The sequence below is a fragment of the Phoca vitulina genome, unplaced genomic scaffold (genome assembly GCF_004348235.1).
Source record: "Phoca vitulina isolate PV1807 unplaced genomic scaffold, GSC_HSeal_1.0 scaffold1, whole genome shotgun sequence".
NCBI lineage: Eukaryota > Metazoa > Chordata > Mammalia > Carnivora > Phocidae > Phoca > Phoca vitulina.
The window spans coordinates 71,882,384-71,903,896 of NW_022589704.1; the positions used below are offsets into that span (position 1 = coordinate 71,882,384).

General features: G+C 40.5%; 2 long non-coding RNA genes across 2 annotated transcripts in view; one reads left to right on the plus strand and one right to left on the minus strand.

Moving 5' to 3' along the window:
• Window positions 1-21,513, minus strand: part of LOC116635770 — an 81,067-nt gene that overhangs the window by 55,774 nt on the left and 3,780 nt on the right. The window contains exon 2 of the long non-coding RNA XR_004300211.1: window positions 18,726-18,871. This is a non-coding gene — a long non-coding RNA (uncharacterized LOC116635770). The remainder of the gene's footprint in view (window positions 1-18,725; window positions 18,872-21,513) is intronic.
• Window positions 221-21,513, plus strand: part of LOC116635763 — a 50,835-nt gene continuing 29,542 nt past the window's right edge. Inside the window, exons 1-2 of the long non-coding RNA XR_004300210.1 lie at window positions 221-575; window positions 12,177-12,288. This is a non-coding gene — a long non-coding RNA (uncharacterized LOC116635763). The remainder of the gene's footprint in view (window positions 576-12,176; window positions 12,289-21,513) is intronic.

Consider the following 21,513-nt stretch of genomic DNA (forward strand, 5'->3'; position numbering starts at 1 on the left):
GGGGGGAGTAAAAAAGCAAATTAGAAATGGGGAAAACAGTTGATGAGTTAATAATGAAGCAGGTTGCAAATTATAAGTCTTTCAGTTATTCATCTTAGGAGACACTGGATGGCAGAGCCACCGGCTATTATTTTAGGATTTTTTGAAGATAGAAAAAGTCCTGAAGGACTGAGGAAAGAAACATTTATATAGTTCATTTATTTTTTAAAAGGGACAAAGACCCCGATAACTAAATATTAATTTACTTAGCTCTAATTCTGAAATGAAGATTGTAGATCAAATCCTCAAAAAAACCAAGTACTTGTGGTGTTGAGTTCTACAGGCCCACAGGATCCTGTAGAAGAACAGTGTGGCTTTATGAAACTCAGTATGTGTCAGACAATTTTAATTTCCTTCCATGACAGGATGACGGGACATGTAGCTTGGAGGCAAGCAACAGAAGCCATTTATCTGTCTTTTACTCAAGCTTTCAATTCTTTCATACACGTGATGCCCAGCAGCCAGCTAGGAAAATAAGTCAAGCACCATGTTTCTCAAGCTTCAAGCCCTGGAGAATTCCATGAGAACTTTCACATGTAAGAATAAACATTCTTGTATTAGAAAATTATCTTTTTAAAAGTATCCTACCAGTTAAAAAGAAAAATACCAACTTCTGTTTTGCAGTAAAAAATTGTAATCGAAAGATCTTCACGTGGAATGGAGTTTCTTAAGTCAGTGTTTTTCAAAACGGTTTTGGGTCCCCAGATGTATTTTGGAGGCTGTATTACAGGGTCACAGCAGGAATCAGATGGCCCAATTAAAGCGAGGTACTGAGAGAGTTACTGAAGGGACTATTTACAAAGGGGGGGTCAGAAGGTAGGGAATAAAGGATGGTGCAGCTGGGAACAGCTGTTACCGGGCCTGATCTGAGGGCGTAGGGGGAGCAATTACCAGAACCCAGAGAGGACAGCAATATGACAAGGGCCACCAGCAGGAGGTCTGGACATTGGTAGGGGACACAAGTTATCCTGCCATGAACAGCCTGAGGCAGGTGTTCTGGACCCATGAAGTTTTATGCAAATTTGGGGATATATGTGTTAATGTGCTTCCTCCTGCAGAGTGGGCCCATAGATTTTATCAACAGTCTCCAAAATGAGTCCCAAATGTTAAGAGCTATATTTTTAAGTGATGGAAATAAAATTCAAACTGACTTTGTTATATTCCTGAACTTTATGGTTTATAGCCCTTGTTAAGGATCTACAGGGTACAAAGCATTAAATAACATTCTGTAACTAGATACAAATAAGCCAGGAGAAGTTATTTAGTGTATTTTGGACCAAAGATTCAGTTTTACTGAGCAATTGTTAAGTGTGTCAGTTATTTAGTTTGTTGGTGCTTAGAAGTGAAACATGGAACTAAAGAGCTGGTCGTGGTGGTTAATGAGTTCACATAGCAAATTACATTGAATAATATACACATATTACTCTGAAAGTGGTTAAGAATAACATTTGGGCAAAATTAAGTTGACAGGCAGTTAGCTATATATTTACTTTTATCTATCTATCTGTCTGTCTATCATTTTCGGTGGTTTTGTTTGTTGTTTTTTGTTTATTTTCATGTATAAATCATTATATACTACACACATACACACACACACACTTGCACTGGTGCCTGGTACATTGTAAGAGTGAATGAATGAGCACTGGGTGTTACGCGCAAACAATGAATCATGGAACACTACATTAAAAACTAATGATGTAATGTATGGTGATGAACATAACATAATAAAAAAAAGTGAATGAGTTATACACATAAATTCATTACATATATACACACATATAAAATATATGTCTTAATCAGCTCAAGCTGACAAAATATCATGTGGCTTAAGCAACAGAAATTTATTTTCTCACAATGCCAGAGGCTAGAAGTACCAGATCAAGATTCCAGCCTGTCCCATATCTGGTGAGCAGATGGCCACCTTCACAGTGTGTCCTCACATGGTCCTTCCTTGGTGAGTGTGGACACAGAGAGAAAGAGAAGGAGCTCTCTGGTGTCCCTCCTTTAAGGACACTGATCCTATCCAGCCAGGGCCCTACACTATGCTCTCCTTTACCTTAATAATTTCTTACCAGCCCCATCTCCAAATACAGCCCCCCTGGGGATCAGAAATTCAACACAGACATTTCAGAGGGGATACAAAAATTCCTTTTTTAAAAAATTTATTCTGTGGTGAGGACATTTGAAATTTGCTATAAGAGTAAGCCTTAAGTATACAATCACCATGCTGTGATCCCCAGAATGTATTCATCTTGTAACTAAAAGTTTGTATCTTTTAACTGATTTAACCAGCATCTCCCCGTTTCCTTCACCTCCCCCGCCCCCCCCCCCCCCGCCACTCCTGGTAATCGCCATTCTATTCTCTGTGTCTAGGAGTTTGACTTCTTTTTGTTTAAGTATTCCACATATAAGTATTACTATGCAGTATTTGTCTCTCTTTGTCTGGTTTATTTTACTTAGCATAGTGCCCTTCAGTTTCATCCCTGTTGTCACAAATGGCAGGATTTCCTCCTTTTTATGGCTAAATAATAGTCTATTGTGTGCACAGGCCACATTCTCTTTATTCATTCATTGATCAACACTTAGTGTTTTTTTTCCATATCTTGACTACTGTAAAAAAGGTAACTATGTGAGGTAGTGGATGGTGTCAATTCACTTGATTGTGGCAATCATTTCACAATGTATTTGTATATCAAATTATCACATTGTACACTTTAAATACATACAATTGTATTTGTCAATTATGTCTCAATTATATGTGTGTGTGTGTGTGTGTGTGTGTGTGTGTGTATGCACACACATTGAGGAATAAGAGTCAAGTGAAAGAGCTTGATCTTTATATAACTATTCCAGGGGAGACACCATCTAAGAACTTGGAGAAGTTCACCTAGAGGAATGCCCTGCCATATTCACAGACTATCCATTCTTCTAAATCATTGGCAGCAAATCACCAGGGGAAACTTTTTAAGTAGGGCTTCCCAGTCCCATTCCCAGAGATTCTTCTTTAGTTGGCCTGAGGAAGGGCTCCAAATGGTGTTTTTTTTAAAGGCTTCCCTGGTGATCGTAATGTGTACCAGTGTTGAGAACCGCCTGGAGTAAGTGCATTGACCACCGCCCACCCCACCTTCACACCCAGGCCATCTGCACCAGGGCCCACACTCCTCACTACATTACACTGTGACCTCTTAGAATTGGGACTAGTTATTCTTCTCCTAATTATTAGTTCACATTTTATCTTAGAGACACTAAAATTTTCTCTTTATGAAGCGATGCTAGCCAGCCCAAAGCCAATTTAGGACCTGCCATCTGCCAATGAATAGACTGTATGGAATGCATCTATGCATCTTGGTATCAGCTCCAGGCTCTGGGCCAGGGATGCCCCTTCCCCTCACGTTTCCCTTTTCTTCCCCACTTACTCTAATTTATGCTATTTTGATGTGCTTTTATTATCCTTGTAAACTGTTTCTAATTATTTTAGGGAAGAAGAAGGGATATATATTTATAATGAATGAATGAACAAAGGAGCAAACATATCAAAACATGCACACAAACAACCATACATAGGAATAACCAGAAGAGAGTGTTTGCAAGCCTATCTATCTGTTTCTTGAAGAGTGTTCAAGGAGGGCAAGATGAAATGGGTGGAGAAGATGGAATTAGGAGTGAAGTGAAACGCCAGTGAGCAGACACGAGGCAGGCACAGGGGAGCAGTCGGAGAATACCTACAGAGGACTTCTCCGTGGCAGTCTAAGGGGAGAAGGGAGACATGGGCCTTTCAAATGAGGACAAGCTGGGTGGTCAGAAGCCAAGTTCATGGAAAGGATGAATGTTCTCAACACAATATAGGAATGAGAACAAATCAGTATCTTCCTAGTGTAACCCTAGTTCGAAGGGAACAGAAGGGAAGTTATGTTGGGCTGAGGGGGAATTAAGCTTGGAGACCTTCCTGAAGGTGATGAATCTGGATTTGGTTGTGACAGTGGGGAAAGCCGTATGCTATAGGAGAAAACAAGAGGTTCTAGACATCGCCACAACTCTACACTGATGGTACAGAGGATTTTCCTCCCCCAAAAAGTGAGATGGGAGGGACAGTCAGGGGAGCCCGGCTGACAAGGGACTGACTAAGGGAAGGATGAATCTTGCGAAGATTGGGCATTTTGTAAGAGTTTATACAGGACATGCTAACAAGAGGATTCCTTCTTCATTTAATGAATATTTATTGAGCACCTAGTATGTGACAGGTACTGTTTTAGGTTCTTGGGATACATCAGTAAATAAAACAGGTACAGACTTTGCCCTCGTGGACCTTATAGTCTAGGCAGTAGACATTAATCAAATAATGACCCAAATCACAACATAATTGCAAGCTGTGGTGAGTACTTTGAGGAGGCCGTAGAGGGGCTGTGGGAAGCTGTGGGTGAGGCTGGCTGGGAGGACTCCGGTTTGAGGACCAGGAAGGTGGTGGACAGATTGGAGAAATATTTAGGAGAATCAAATAGGATTTAGTGATTGACTGGAAGGAGACAGAATCATCAAAGAGGTCTCCCAGGATCCTGGCTTGTTCAGCTGATACTATTTTCTGAGATGGGAAATAACTAGTGGGGAAAACACACATACACAAACTTATGTAGGTGGGCACACATACCCACACACTCCTAGTCAGGAGCTGAGAGGATGATTAACTGTAATTCTTCTTCTCTCTCTTTCATAACCTCCTCTTCTCCCAATAAAAAGGAAAATAAAGGCAATTTTCCAGGACCTGACAGGTAAAAATTCAATCTGAAGGCTTATGGAGAGCACTACAAAGTATTCCACGTGGTCTACAAAGATATGAAGCAAAATGAAAAGCTTGCTAGTGACTGCAGTGTTATTCTACATTACTTTCAGCTCTGATCTTTGTATCTGGCGGTCGATTATTGGGGTACCTTAAAAATCACACTCCAAGCCTATCAATTGCCAAAAGAAGTCCTCAAACTGATGCACCTCTCAGGGGGGTTGTTTATTGTCAGTGATTAAAAGAAAATCTTTTTTGGGGGTGCCTGGGTGGCTCAGTCGTTAAGTGTCTGCCTTCTGCTCATATGGTCCTGGGGTCCTGGGATCCAGCCCCGCATCCGGCTCCCTGCTCAGCGGGAAGCCTGCTTCTCCCTCTCCCACTCCCCCTGCTTGTGTTCCCTCTCTCACTGTGTCTCTCTCTGTCAAATAAATAAATAAAATCTTTAATAAAAAAAAAGAAAAAAAAGGAAAATCCTTTTTTTCTGAGCAGGAGCAGGCTCTTGGAGACTCCACCAGCCTAGACCATGTTGACCACCAACAGGGAAACCCACCCTGAGCCTCCACTCTGTGACCCATGTGGCAAATAATCTTTATTATGATTGGAATTAAGCTTTATTTGAGCCACGACCATATAAATCTGTACACAACACTACACACTATACAAGCATGTCAGCCATCCTCCACCCATCCCCCATCCATGCTTTAGAAACCCCTCCAGGGGGCAGCAACTCATACAGAACGCAGTCACACAAAAGTAGGACTTTCACATCCTGAACTCAAGTCTAAACTCGGTTGTTATTAATTCCTCAGCCTATTAGGTTAGTATTGAAATGAGATTTAAAAATATAGCCTCCTTGAAACATTTCCTCAAGAGACAAGAAAACGGCTAGAAGGTAATTTAGTCATTTGTGAGTTCTGAAAAAAATCAAGATCATTCTTTGCATTACCTAGGGTTTTCATCTGAATATATATTGTGGCCTAGAATTGTTATATTCCATGCTAAAAATCACAAACATAGGCAAACATAAGCCTCTAATCCTATTCCGTGGCGCACTGAAATCACGCAGGGGGTAGAAAAGAAGAATGGTAAAATTTCCTGAAGGGTGACCTTCTCATATAGACCTACATTACACTGACACTTTTTTTATGTAGATATTCTAAGTGTGCATCATCAATTTCTGTCACTTGTCCAACACCTAGTAAGTGCCTGACAATGTTCCAACATTTCTGGACTGGTTTCAGAAACAGAGTGACTGGAAACTGTATCTACAAGTGGCTAGTCTATTTCGATGTGAGCTTAATTAATGCTGCATATGAAACTCCAAATGTTACAATCCAGGAGTTTTAAATTTTTAATTATACACTAACAGTTATTCTAAGATGAAATTTTAATTTAATTTAATGTTAAGCATTAAATTCCTTTACAATAAATTCATTTTTTCAAGAGAAAGGGGTTTTATAAAACCACTCTATTATGATTTTAGCACATGGATAAGAACTATATAAAAACATCACAAATAATATATGACTTCAGCATTACAACTTGAACTACAAAGTTGCAGGGAAGGATTGCGCTGCACAGTTATGACATCTGGTCATGAAATCCAAGCTGCTGTTTGATGAAGTTGGAGATTAGGGGCTGAGGCTATTGCTCATGGAGCAAACGGAGCTGGTCATATTTAAGTCTGTCAAGATGTGTCACATGGACCACAGGAGCTAGAAGAGCAGGTAACATGATTACTGAACAAATGGGTTTATCTTTGTATAGAAACCAGACAAATATCCCCATCTCCCTAGCATATGTGCTTTGTATTATTTTCTGTTACATAGATGCAACCTGCTGAACCCTCTAGCTTTCCACATAATTCATATTTCTGTGGACTCCATCAAACACTCCATCTAAATAAGTTAACTGGGATAATTTTTAAAACTCTCCTTTCTCCTTTTTAAGGCTCAGGGAAGCTTTGTGTTCAGGACAAGAATAAGGAGAGATCTTTGCCATCCTAGACACACAAAGCTCCCAGCTTTCTCTCCTATTGCCAGTTCTTAAAGAAGGATCTTCTTACTTGAGGGTATTATTGGAGAGCTAGCCATTACTCCTGAGATGACATTTTACTCTGTAGTGCAATGTTTGAGTTTGCCTGCTTCAGCCCTTGCTGAAGAGTAAAGTAAATAGAGAAGAGGTATGAACACAGAACCCAGGAAATACCAATAAATGTGATCCCTGACCCTTATGAAATTTGAGAAGGAAAATACGAAATGAAATGCATAAACCTAAGTGCCAACACCATGAAGGAGCAAATTTTTTAGAATTTAGTTTCTAAAGAACAGGAATAAAATTTTTAAGATAGATATAAAACCAGGGGAGAAGAACAAACATCTTTTTCTAAAAAGAAGAAGAAAGAAGAAGAAGAAGAAGAAGAAGAAGAAGAAGAAGAAGAAAAGAAAGAAACTCTCAGTTTTGAAAAGTCACCATGAAGGTAGTGTCTTTAGTTTTTTCCATCTAGAAGAACCAGAGAGAAAAATCAGGTCCCCTACAAATTCTTTATTGTCAATGTCACATGAAATCTTTGATTTCAAGTTACGTGGTTAAAAACATTGAAATCAGTGTTAACTACTTTAAATAGATAGCAATGTAGTAATTTCTATCTTCATCTGTATTATTTTATTTTATTTTATTTTAAAGTAAGCTCTACGCCCAACATTGGGCTTGAACTCATGACCCCAAGATCAAGAGTCACATGCTCACCAACTAACCAGGTGCCCCTCATCTGCATCATTTTAGATAGTTGTACATTTTGGTGTACATGGGATTAGATATGCCTACATTAACAAACTTGTAAGGCATGGAGCTCAAGTTGGGTGTGGATATAATATTTATTTTTTTGACCTCCTCACTAATTCAGACTTCTTAATAAGATCTGGATTTGGGAAGGAGAAATGGACAGTAATGATAAGAGATGTTATCATTTTGTTTGGTTGAGTTCTTGTTATATGCCAGGTATTTATGAGATCATTTAGTCCTTATGGCCGGCCATACCATGAGCTAGCTATTATTTTTATCCCCTTTGACAGATGATGAAATGAGGGCTTAAGGAGGTCAAACAAGTGGCCCAGAATGACACAGTTAGTAAACAGCCAGTCAATTCCCAGCCTCCTAAAGTGCTGAGAAGTGTTCTCTGCCTTCCATCCACTGCTCCCCTGAGCAGGCACATGGTGAACCATTACCCAGACCTGTCCTGACCTACTGGTCAACCTGACCCTCCTGTTCAGTGAAGTGAAAAGCAGTGAAAATATTCGACTTGAGCTGAGTCAAATATTTTATCACCTAGGACCCTATTTATTCAAAACTCACTCGCTTGTAAAGCAACTTGGTTGAACAGGTAAATAAGCAAAGGGAAAGGCTAGAAACTTCCTCAGTTCTTCGAGTTAATGATCAGCAAGTTTCTGAAGCCTGACATGGGCTGGCAGTAGCAGGGAAAAGTTGAAAGTCCTTCTCTAATCCTTCACTTGGCAAAAGGATAAAAGGAAACTTGTGCTCTGTACTTTTCACAGAGTGGGAGCTGACTTTACTAAACATCTTTTCTGGCGATTTCAAGGGGAGTGCCAAAGATGGAAAAGAACAGGTCATAGTAACCCCAGTGGTGTTTTCTTGACCCTGAAGGACCCATTAACAAGCAGCATATAATAATCTTGTCACCTAAAATTACTATTTCCACGAGCAATTAAAAGGGACTAATTACCCAAAATAATTTGTCAAAATTAAGCCTGACAGCTTTGCTACCATAATCCTCAGATTGGGCAGGGAGAGTGGCTCCTATGGAGAGATACTTAGTGACCTAGCTGTCACCAAGGAGGTTGTCAGCTAACTGACCTTAGGCTGCCGTGTGATGGAACACACCAACATGAACATGGAGCTTGATGCACCTTCAGCCGCACCAGGAATTCCCAGCGATTCTGCATTCTTTGGGATTGTTTATGGTTCCTTTAAGCATCTGATGAGAGTTTTCATTGGAACCTCTTTTCACAGAAATATACATATGCATATACTCACAAAATATTCATGTATAATTTCAGGGAGTTCAGGGCCCCTGAAATCCACCATGAATCCTTAGGAATCCACAGACCCCAATGGACCCCCACTTTAGGCCTCCCTCTCTGATTCAGAACGGACTTCCAGGAAGGTTTTTGCATAAACTGTAGGCAAAAACAGCAAGGTGAGGCACAAATTGCCCTGTGCACTGCAGGCCCAAACAGGGCTGGGCCTTGGGAAATGGCAAAGCAGCACAGGTAAGCTTTGGAGTTTCCAGGCTGGCCCTCGTGACTACTCCTCTTCCACTTATTCCCAGCCTTTTTCATGGCCCCCTTCACTCCTCAAGATCTGAGTTTATTAAACAGACCCCATCTTTACTTCGTATTTGCCTAGAATATAAAGCATAGGAATCTCAACAACCTAGAGCCTATGCATTTTCTCTGTCTTCCCTGAAACATCAGTTTCAGGCTATTGGCTGCTAATCGAAACCAAGTGGAGAAAATTTATATTCAAAGAGGCAGATCAAAGCTAAGGAGCATAGGAATAATTTGTTCTTCTAGACTGGTATTTCTTCAAATGTGCCCCGCTGGTCACCTGGGTCAGAACCAGAGCTTGTATTTTGTGGGTTTTTTAAAAGATTTTATTTTTTATTTGAGAGAAAGGGAGCAGGAGGAGGGGCAAAGGGAGAGGGAGAGGCAGAGAATCCCAAGCACACTCCGTGCTGAGTTGTAGAACCCAATGCAGGGCTCGATCTCATGACCCTGAGATCATGACCTGAGCTGAAACCAAGAGTCAGAGGCTTAACCAACTGAGCTACACAGGTGCCCCCAGAAATTGTTAATAATGCAGATTCTTAGGCTCTATCCTGGACCTATAGAATGAGGGATGAGTGTAAGGGAAGACAGTGAACCTACATTAGAAAAGTAAACCTTACCAGTAAATTATTTTCACATTAATATTTGAGAACAATTGCTTTAAAGACTTTAAACTTTATCTTGAATCAAATCAAGTTACAACAACATACTTGAACCCTAGTGCTTTAGGTTCCCAAAGAAATGCTGACTTTTAGACAGAACCAAGATTTAGCATGAACTCTATCAAGAATTGCCCCAAATCTTTTATAAAAGTATTATTGAAGACACTATCCATTATAATATAGCTGACAATTTCACTCAAGTTTAACATTTGGATGAAGTTTTTATGATAAACCTTGAATGCTTTCTTTTATTAGATAATGAGAGTTAAGTAACTCAAAGTGTTTCCATTTTCAGCTTGGCCTCCAGGAAACTCAGAACTAAATCTAAGTGTTTAGATTTAGTACTGAACTCCCAGGTTGCCTCTTTCATATTGAGAACTTGCCACCCATTCCCTTAAATATATGCCTCTATTCTCTTTACCTCTGCTTAAATTATATTAAACATTCATCCTTTATTGAAAGCTGCTGCTAATGCCTGTTCAGCAAAATAGAGAATACAAGTAATCTGTCAATAGATAAATATGTTACTCTTTTACACATTATAGAACAGTGGAGAGAGTGGAGATCAAGAGACAGGAAATCTCAGTCCTCATCCATCTGTCTTTCTCTGTCTAGCTGGGTTTCCTTAGGCAGGTTGTCTCATTTCACCATCTGAGACAGGGGCAAGTTGGATCTCAGAGGTCTCTCCCAAATCCACACCCTCAGCTTATGTGCTTCCCATCATTGTGTTGGTATGAGGACCATGCTGTCATCTCCAAGAGGTCCAGCTGTAGCCTTCGGTACTTGAGCGTCTGCTGGAGGCTGGACCCCCAAACAGAGATGCGTCAGGATGGGCAGGGGATGGAACCTGATGTGCTGGGGGTGGGAGACTCCAGCAGGGGCACCCAGAAAGCCTCACCAGGGGAATGGTGAGGGCAACAATGGTCACAAACAATGCCAACCAGACAAAGGGTTGAGTCAGTGGCCCTAAATGATCCTCTAATATGGGAGTGTGTTGGTATGGTGGGAGGGAGGAGTTGGATAGACGGTAGGAGAGGGGAACTAGAATAAATCAAATAAAACTACAGAGGCTCACCTTGATTAAAAATATGTAAAAACCAACAAAGAAGAAAGAATTTTTAAAACTTTGTTTTTGTAAAAGTAATAAATGAATTACCTACCATTTATGCCTGATTTTCTGGATACACTGACTGATTTTCTTGGCAAAATAATGACTATGCATACTACTGCCTAAGTGTCAAATTAATGCTTTATTTGATTCCAACACTAACCATCTTGGTATATGCTGAGTCCTTAGGGTTTACTGGCTGAAGTAGAACAACTATCTGCTCACAACTTTTAACATAGAGAAATCTGCATTTTTGTTGTTGTTGCTGTTCTGAACAGACTGTGAACCTTGTGTATCCATGGGGAGCTGCTGGGATGACGTAGCAGAGCGTGGTGCAAAGAGGCCTCAAATCAGAGCTGGGTTCCAATCCCAGCTCAGCTGCATGTTAACTGGGGGATTTGGGGGGAAGTTATTGAACCTCTGTGAGCCACAGTTTGTCTCTTGGGAGGGTGAAGAGAGCTGCAGTTGGTTGCCTCATACCCTTGTGTAATAATATTTCAAAACCCTGATTTTTCTCCATTTTGCAGTTAAGAAATGCTCCAGCTCCAGACCGAATGTAGGCTTTAATCCTTGTTGTAATATCTTCTTTATCAGTGATCACCATGCAGTTCCCAGAGTCCACTATCCTTCATTGCTGGGACCAGCAGAAGAATATATAATTGAGTTAAAACCAAGATTCTGCTCCCTTTCACTGAATTGTAATGAAGTAATATTATAAAGACTGACTACATCCCCAAAGTTACCAGTATCTGTCAAAAGAAATAATACTGGAAACTTCCTTTACCCTAAAAAACAAAACAAATCAAAACAAACAAACAAACAAACAAAAACACTCTGAATGCTACAAACAGCTAAAGACAAAGAAGAGGATTTAAGGAGAGCCTAATCTTAGATAAATATTAGGTTTCACATACTGCCACGCAAGCAAGTGTGTGTCAAAATGCAGCACTGTCTTTTAAAAATGGATACAAATTGAACACACTTATCACAAGTTCACAGTGCAAAAGGATTATCATCTTTAATCAGAGTGTTAGGGGTTTAATTAAAGTAGATTTTGCTTTAAGGGAGGGACAGATGTATGCATATTACAGAATCATAGATGAATTCATTTATGCAGCATTGTACAGTGGATTTACGTTATTCTGAAGGTTTAGCCTTTCAGTGGAGGATAACTCTGTGAATGCCACTATTTCCCTTCACCCTAATCTTTGTTAAAGCAACATTGGATTTACACTGTTCTTTTTCAGGATAACGAGATCAGGATAACAACAGTGACTTACGGGTGTCCGTGGCCACCTTTCAAGCAGTTTGTACACCTATCAGACATCAAAGGATCCAGGAGCTAGAGATCCAGCAGAGGTAGTGTATGAATCTTACAGCAAAGGAAGGCTTAACTCTAAAGCTTTGCCTCTTCCTATTTGGACAGTTCGGAGATGCTCTAGGGTCCGTTAGCAATTCCAAGCCATTAGTGTGGCCAGGGAATGAAGGAACCAGATGAATTTGCCATAGCCATTTTTCATGGTAAATAGGAGTTAATAGCCATTCTTTTCATTCATTTGTTCACTCATGTAGCAAATACTTATTGAATGCTCAGATGGCAGATATTATTCTAAGTGCTGTTGATATAGCAAGAAAACTACAAAGTCCCTGGTCTCATGGTGCTTATATTTCTAATGGAGAGAGATGCTAAGTATATACCTTCACTCATTAATGTATGTAAAATAATATATAAGTTAATATGTAAAGAAACCAGAAATATAATTTATAGTGGTAAATGTGATACAGAGAAATGAAGTACAATGGGTAAGTGAGTTGAATTGAGGTCATCATACAAGGAAGGCTTGCTGATGAAGTGAGGTTTGTGGTGAGAGCTGATATTAATTATAAATATAAGAAGTGGTAATCCATGTGGACACAAGACCTCTTTGTCCCAGGGGGGATGCAGAAAAATCTGATTTTGCATGAATCCATATTCAACAAGTGACTCCTCTGAGTTAGAACAATGGCTTCTAGAAGACCCTTGTTTAAATAAAAAGTTATTTATAAGTTGAAGCCATTAGCCATCATCACTTTTACATGAAGTCAGAGTGGTTATCTAGTCATCTGGTAATATTAAAAGGACAGAAAAGGCCATTAGAGAAGGTGGTCTGGATGGACAGGGTGGTCTGGACGGACAGGGTGGCATTGGCCATTACTAACAGTAGGAACAGAATGGAGGGGGGCAGGGGAATAGGCCTGGGAGGCCAGCCACAGCCCGTGGGCCCTGAGCCATTGGTGGCAGGTGAAATACATTGTCCCGTGGTGCTTAGCACTGGTATCTTCTCCCTAACTTACTCCATGTTAAAGCAGCTGCTTGTGAAGCTCTCTCAACGTTCCCCACAGCAAACTTTTCTAGCTCACACAGAGGTTTTCCGAGCTTCACGGCTGTGAGGGAAGGGTGTTATGAAGTGGTGATTAAAGATGGGAACATGGTGGCATTGTATGCATGGAGATTTGGTTTGTGTCCTGCTCGATTTTCCAGGGGGCACTGTACCAGGAATTCACCTTGAAAACAGTGGTGTCTGAAGGAGATGAGTCCCCATCACCGCAAAGAAATTCAGACAGAAATACTCCCGAGAACTACAGGATTAGAGTTACAGATGCAACCTTTAGTGTGAATGTTGGCAGTCCAGAAGAGGTCAGCTCAGGGCAAGAGCTGCAGGAGTGGCTTGGAAGCCAGATGCGGGCAGGCTGGAATCAACTACCTAGAGTTCCGCAGCCACAGGGAAAGGAAGCAAGAGAGGAAAGAGTCCAGGAGGGCGCAGCAAGGGGCGGAGAGAGCAAGGTCACAAGGAATTGCAGCAAGGACAGAAAGTTCCCTCATATCCCTCATAACACAGTCCTTTCTCTGGGGTTTTGGCAACATCCTTAAAGAGAGAAAGATCAGGGTCCAGAGTGCACAAGCCTAGCGCTCTTCCTGGTTGCCAATCAATGCCTCTTAGGAAAAAACTGATGGTCATCCCCAAACTTACAACCAGGGCAGCACCGTTTGGAAGGAGGCAGTTTTTGTCTAACCAAACTTGTTATCTGATTATCCATTTGCATATTATGTGGGGCCGTGGCTCAAGTGACCACTTGTTGTTTCTATACTAAAGAAATGCGAGGAGGCGTTTCCTGGAGCAGAAATGTCTAAATCCAGGTGTTCCTACAGGCTGTGTGCTGATTGGACTGTTGCTCAGGTCAAGGTCAAGCTGCCACCACCTGCAGCTCTGACTCTCACTAACTTGTGGAGAGAAAAGGGTGTTAATGATGACCTTCTAAAGAGGGTAAGGATGCATTTGCATTCTTCACCCATATATTACAAGGATCTGCATGTATGTGTATTCTGAGAGCTGGGAGTAGTTAAGCATAGTGGTCCTGCACTTAATCTCTTCTTATGAACTGTAACTTCTTTCTAAAATGTATTTTTAGAAATGTTACCATATATATTTTGTTTGTAGTTTTATGTATTAAAATTGATCGACTCTAAGGACAAATACTGGAATTAATATTCCACCTGTGATCAAAAGACATATTAACATGTTATAATTCTTGACTTCTTCTTTGGAGGTTTCTTCTCTGGGGGCCGGGACACTAGACTCTCCAGGTATACTGCCAATTCCACTGGCCACTCCTCCTTGGTCTTTTTGGATCTCCCTCACCTCCCCTAACTTTTCACATCTAACCAAAGACCTGTTTCTACACTCATTTGCTTTGTTGTCTCATCTACTGTGTGGCTTTAAATGCCATCTCTGTGCTGTCAACTTACATTTTACTTCTCCAGCCCAAACTTTTCATCTAAACTCCCCATTCATAAATCCACCTGCTTACTCAGCCTCCATTTGATGTCTACTGCATCCAATTTTCTCCAATCCAATTATGTTAACTTCATCCTTCTTGTTGTTCAGGACCCAAACCTAAAAGTTGTTCTTAACTTTTGTCTTTCTCTCAAAATCCACATCAAATTGTCAACAAATCTTGTTGGATATGCCTTCAAAATGTACCTTGAATCTGACTACTTCTCACTACATCCACTACTATTACCCTGGTCCATCATCTCCCCCTGGACCACTATACTACCCTCTTACTTCTCTCCCTGCCTCTGACTTTGACCCCCCAGTAGGCTCTTCCCAACTCAGTAGCCAGTGTGCTCCTGTTGAAATGCAACTCAGATCTGGTCACTTCTCTATTCAGAGGCCTCTGATGGCTTCCCATTTCCCTCAGAGTGAAAGACAGTTCTCACAGTGACCACACAGTCTGCGCCCCCTATCTCCTCCCACTCTGCACTGCTCTCTCTCCTCCAGTCACACTGGTCTCATTGTTCCTACAACACACCTTGCATGCTCCTGCCTGGCAGCCTTTGATTTGCATGTCCCAGGCTCTTCCCCAGATACCCATGTGCCATTTTCCTGAATAGTACCTTCTCCATGCACCCTTCCCTCACCATGTGATTTAAAATTATGGTTTTCCTTTCTACCTTGTTTGTCCCTATTCCCTTTCCCTGTCCTAATTTTTGCCATAGCCCTCTTCAGCAGCTAACATATTACTGTTACTCTACATCACTCTTTGCTATTGTTTGTCTCCCTCTAGATGCCACAGGGGCAGAGAGTGTCTGTGTTGTCCTCTGCTAAATCCCCAGTGCCTGGGCACTCAGTCCACTGGGTTGATGGACAGAAGAAAGTCTTTCTTGGGGTGCCTGGGTGGCTCAATCAGTTGAGTGTCTGACTCTTGACTTTGGCTCAGGTCATGATCTCAGGGTTCTAGGACTGAGCCCAGCATTGGGCTCCACGCTCAGCCAGGAGTGTGCTTGGGGATTCTCTCTCTCTCTCTCCCTCTGCTCCTCTGCCCTCTCATGGGTGTGCTCTCTCTCTCTCTAAAATAAATAAATTAATTAAAAATAAAAAGAAAGTCCTTATTTAAGAAGATAATAATTGAGATAAATCTTACTAACAAAAGATCTGATTAAAAACCAGGTTTCTCAAACTGAGGGTTGCTGGAGTGGTGGGGGGTGGGAGGGATGAGGTAGCTGGGTGATGGACATTGGGGAGGGTATGTGCTATGGTGAGCACTGTGAATTATGTAAGACTGATGAATCACAGACCTGTACCTCTGAAACAAATAATACATTATATGTTAAAGAAAAAAAAAAAAGAAGAAGGTAGTAGGAAGGGAAAAATGAAAGGGGTGGAAATCGGAGGGGGAGACAAACCATGAGAGACTATGGATTCTGAGAAACAAACTGAGAGTTTTAGAGGGGAGGGGGGTGGAGGGGTGGGTTAGCCTGGTGATGGGTATTAAGGAGGGCACATATTGCATGGAGCACTGGGTGTTACACGCAAACAATGAACCATGGAACACCACATCAAAAACTAATGATGTAATGTATGGTGACTAACATAATAAAATAAAATTAATTTAAAAAAAAAGAATTGGGACACACACACACAAACACAAAAAAAACACACCAGGTTTCTTAGTATTGTACCATGTACTCAGTAGGCACGCTATAAAACACATTTGAGATGATGAGATATTTTATGGCCTGTTTTTCTTTCTTTCTTTTTTTTTTCTGGAAAAAAAAAGACAATTGCCATGTGAAATGCAAAAGCATGGATCCAAAAAAAACTGCTCCAACATTTTCTTGTATATCACTGTCAATATTTGGAGACTGATTTCCACTAAAAACATTATTTTAGATGGTGTTATTCTGCTTCAGATCTGAGGCTTTCTTAATCAACTTAATGAAGAATATTTTATTCAAAAACTGATTTTATTCACTTTATAGCTTTATTTTCTTCCATCAGTAAAATTTACAATTTTTGAAATCTAGAGGATAACTATGAAAGTAATCGAAAGTCACAAAGAATAGTTATTCTGATGAGTGCTCATGGAAATTCTATTTTACTTCATCAGGGTTTTTTTGGTGCTAGCTAAAGGTTAGAATAATTTCACCAAAAATTAAAATGCATGGCACACTCATATTTGGTTTCTTATTACCATTTCCACCAAAAGGAACCCGAACTTCTTAGAGAAATGGCTCGTTCCAGACCTGAGGCAAGGAAAATGCAAGTTGTGCCTGAGAATCCTGTTGTGTTTGAAAGCAAGAAAATTCTCAAGAGCTAAGAGGATTATGTCAAAAGGATAAAAGAGTATGCTAGAAGGGGCTCTTCCTGGCCAAATTTGGGATAATTTGAGTATCAAAAACAATGACAGAAACCATTTACAACACATTGATTTGAACTAAATTCACAAAGCAATGATAACTATCCCCTCACTACCAGAGAGAGAGAGAGAAAGGGGTGTGAGGAAGAAGAAACTTTTCTTAAAGCAGAATGTCAGCTATTAAATGGAGGGGGAACAATAGAATTAAAGATCGCCATTTTGTAGCACATGCTAAAAATCATTGGTAAAAGATGGTTGGGTTACAGGGTGTTCCTGTAGAGATTACTTGTTCTGCACAAAGAGAAAACTTACACTTTTCAGTGGAAAGTGATAGCAGTTACCCCTTGAACCAAGTGACCCAATTTGAAATTACTAGTAGTGGGACATCTTCACATTACATCTCCCTGAGGTGGTACAATCGGAAGTTTACATTGCCATAGAATGTTCTTGCGATAAAGCTGAATCTAGTGAGGCCACTAGATTCCACTTCCACTTACAGGAAATCCACAGTATAGATGAACAAGTGAAACTCTACGATGAAACACACAGACAAATCTAGAACATGGTATATTCAACAAGATAACTTGACTCTTTAAAAAAAAAATCCAAATAAATAAATAGATAATAAATAATAAAAAATCCATTGTCATAGGAAAAAAAAGAAGAGTAGGGGGACTATTCTAGATGTAAAAAGTACAGAGATATAACAACCAAGTAATATAATGTATGAAGTTATTTTGATGTTAAGTAAGAAAAAAAATCTATAAAAAATATAGGAAAACTAGGGAAATTTAAATATGGAATGGATATTAAGTGATGTTATGAAGCTATTTTTACTTTCCTTAGGTTTTTGGGTCTTTTTTTTTTTTTTTGGTTTGATAATGGTATTTTGGCTATTAGGAGAATATCTTTATTCTCAGGAAATGATGCTGAGGTACAAGAGTTAAGTGGCATGATGTTTGCAATTCATTTACAAATGAATCAGGGAAAAAAGCAAATAGATGTATGTATTCTTATATTTACACACACTTATATGCATACATATATGTATATATGTATATATAAATATTTAGAGAGCATTCATAAATGTGGCAAAATATTAAAAATTAATCTTGGTAAAGCATACACATAGGTATTTATTATACTATTTTTAAAATTTTTCTGAATCATGAAAAATTTTCAAAATAAAAAGTTGGGAAAAGTAAAAATGCATGTAAATTAACTTTAAAAACCTACTACTCCAATGATGTTTTGTCCTTTGATGAACTGTTTTAGGAATATTTCATTTGTATCATGTCTTGATAAATTTAATTTGAACAGAAAATAGCAGCCACTACCAGGATCAAGAAAGTGGAACTTGCTGTCAAGTCCTGGCTGCATAACCTTCATGACTTTGGGCAGCTCACTTTTGCCCCCTGAGGCTTGGTTTTCTCAACTGCATAGTGAGAATAATGTCCTGCCCTCCCACAAGACATGATGATGATATTATAAGCAATTACAAGGCATGCCTTCAACCCCAAGTGATATATTGGTGGATTCCTTTTTCTTCTCCTGTGAAGTGAAAATAATTTCATGAAAAAGGAGAATTGGACTGGAGGCTTTCATGAATAGCTTACCTTTCAGACCACAGAATCTACATGCAGCCACAAACACTGCCGATTCCATTTCAGTATTTTGCCCTCTGGCTTTATATGCTCTCTTCAAGCAATGTAGCTTTTCTTCTCTGGAAAAGGACCCCAATGCTCCGTCTAGCTGACCTGGCCTAAAAGAGAGTGGAGAACTCTTAGCAACTTGATGTCCTACCAGCGTGGCAACAGCATCACTAAGGGGCTTGTTGGGGACCCACGTGCTTGATGGCTAACTCTAATGCTTGGGTCTGCACTCCTGGTAGGACAAATCCAGCCATCTGAATCATCCTATCAAGGAACCTGGAGCAAGGCTGTGCCCGGCTCGGGTATCTTGTTGAAAGGAGTCTCCATGATGTTGAGCGCTCCAGCTCTGGGGCAGGTAATCGTTGAGTGACCACTGCAGCTAGGACTGTACTGGGACAGCAGGACCCAGAGGGCTGCTAGGAGCTCTGCCCTTTGAGGAAAACCTCAGGTTGCTTCCATGACTGGGGGATGGCTCAGGGACAGGTGCTGGCGGAGAAGAAGCAGCTTCAAGCCTCCTGAAGCTATTGAGGATCAGGAGGGTGGTTTGGACGGTGCAGTTCCCATCTCTGTGAGGACAGTGCTAGCTGTACATAGGCAATTGACTTGTCCCCTCTCTCCCCTGCCACACGTCTCAGGCTGCATGCCACCCTTTTGTGGTCGCTTTTTCCCTGCTAGGCTGCTCTCAGGGTTCATTTATCACTTAATTTCACCTGTGTAGCTGGTGAAGCCGGAAGGAAGTGGAAAAAAGCCTGATGCTATCTTGCCCGTGCCGCTCCCGATTGAGGCGGGAGGGTTGAAGCAGGGAGGCTGATACACTCTGTCACCATCCATTATTTGCACAGTCCCCACTTTGGCTCCCTTTCCGCTCTTTTCCTCCCTTTCCTCTTACACACTACTTCCACCCTGGCTGTCTGCTTCTCCTTGTTCCCTCCTCCTCAGTGCTGCCTGCCAACACCTCTAATGCAGTGTTATTTAAGCCAATTCAAACTCCGATGTCCCAGAAGGTGAGCAAGTAACATCCATGAGGTCTGCCTGGTCTGAAGAGAAGGAACAGCCTTGCCTCACCTTTAGCAAACATAGCCTGGATGTGGGTGGGGTCTTGCCAGGGCTGCCATGCATATATTATTTTATATTTTTTATGTTATGTTATCTCCAGAAGCCAAAAATCTGGACTTTCATGCGAAACCTCCAGAAATGTTCAATGTTGGCAAAATAATTCACATTTTACAAAATACTGTGCAGGCCAAAGAAAACATTGACTCCAACAGGCTGCCATTTGCAAGCTCTGGCTGAAACCTATCAATGACCCTCCCAGTGAAGGGGCCGTGGCCTATCACAGAGTCTCAACCCTATCAGACCCAACATGCCTCCTATTTTATAACACATATGTACTGACACCCCTTTGACTAACCTGAAGTAACATTTGTAGATAACATAACCTGTCTCCATACATAATTTTTTAAAAATTCAGTATAATACCCTAAGTTTGATCCAAGGGAAAAGAAAAGAAACATAATTTAAGATGAGATAATACTTAATTTGATGAACATACACAAACACAAAAACACTACAGGATTTCTAGAAGGCCCTTCAAGGAATGGTAACAATCCTGCTTAGGTTCTTTCTTCTGGAATGAGCAGAGTCTGCCCTCGAGGGTCTTTTCTCCTGGCCCCTCCCCCACCCCTTGTAGCAAGAGCTACTACGTGGCAAATCACCTGATTTCGGGACCCCTCATGGTTGAGAGATAAAAGTACCATTCTGAGACTACCCATCCCTTTAGACTCCCTCCCCCAAATATTTTTCCCCGTTTTCTGGTCCCTACTCTCCCCTGGGTACCAGATCCCTTCAGAAGTATGGGTGAATGTACCTTAAAATGGCAGAAACATAGAATCAGCATTTTACCAGACCTTTTACCAGAGTCACCAGTTTAAATTAAAGGCATAAACAGAGATAAGATTTTGCTAACATCGCTAATTATATTTTAGTATTTGATTTGTTCTTGGAGGATTAAACCCACTCTTAATATAAATTCATTATGGATGTTTCTCTGCTGCTTATTATGTCCTTACATTCCTATGCTCTAGTAAGCCAAAAAGGCTGTTTCAGTTCTTTTATTTAATCCCAACTATTTAATTTTCTAAAGCAGAGTTTTTAATGTAAATTATGGCCTTGAATAACAAAGAGTTGCAACAATTTTCTGTTGCTTTCCCAGTTTGTAACTTCTTGTCACCTTCATAAAAATCCTAGGTACACATCACATGTCTGATGAGGACTGGGAAGAGGGGATTCCCTTGCTGTAGCTGAGGAGCTCTTGGGCCAGTTCCTTGTCAAGTTTAGCACTTCAGGTGGTGATGTTGTCCAAGATTACCTATTCAAACCAGGGATCAAGGAAGGAGTCTGTGGCCGCATCTGCTATTACAACAGACCCCAGGGCAGTATTGCAATGTGAGATTAAAAGAGTGGTTACAGAAGAATGTCACTTAGAATTTACTTTTGACATGTAGTATGTAATCCATTCTGCCAACATTAATTAATGCTGGTTGCTAATGATTCTCCCTATTTTCATCTTTTAAATTATTTTCTTTTCCAAATGCAATTAAATAATAATATTCAGAACAGGCATTTACATTTGCTGTCTTTCCAGATTCACATTTACAACGTGATCAGGTTTAGATTTCAAGACAAACATGACTCTTGGACATGCAAATTAGTACCGGCCTTCAGGCTCAAATTTGAGTAAATTAGGTCAGGA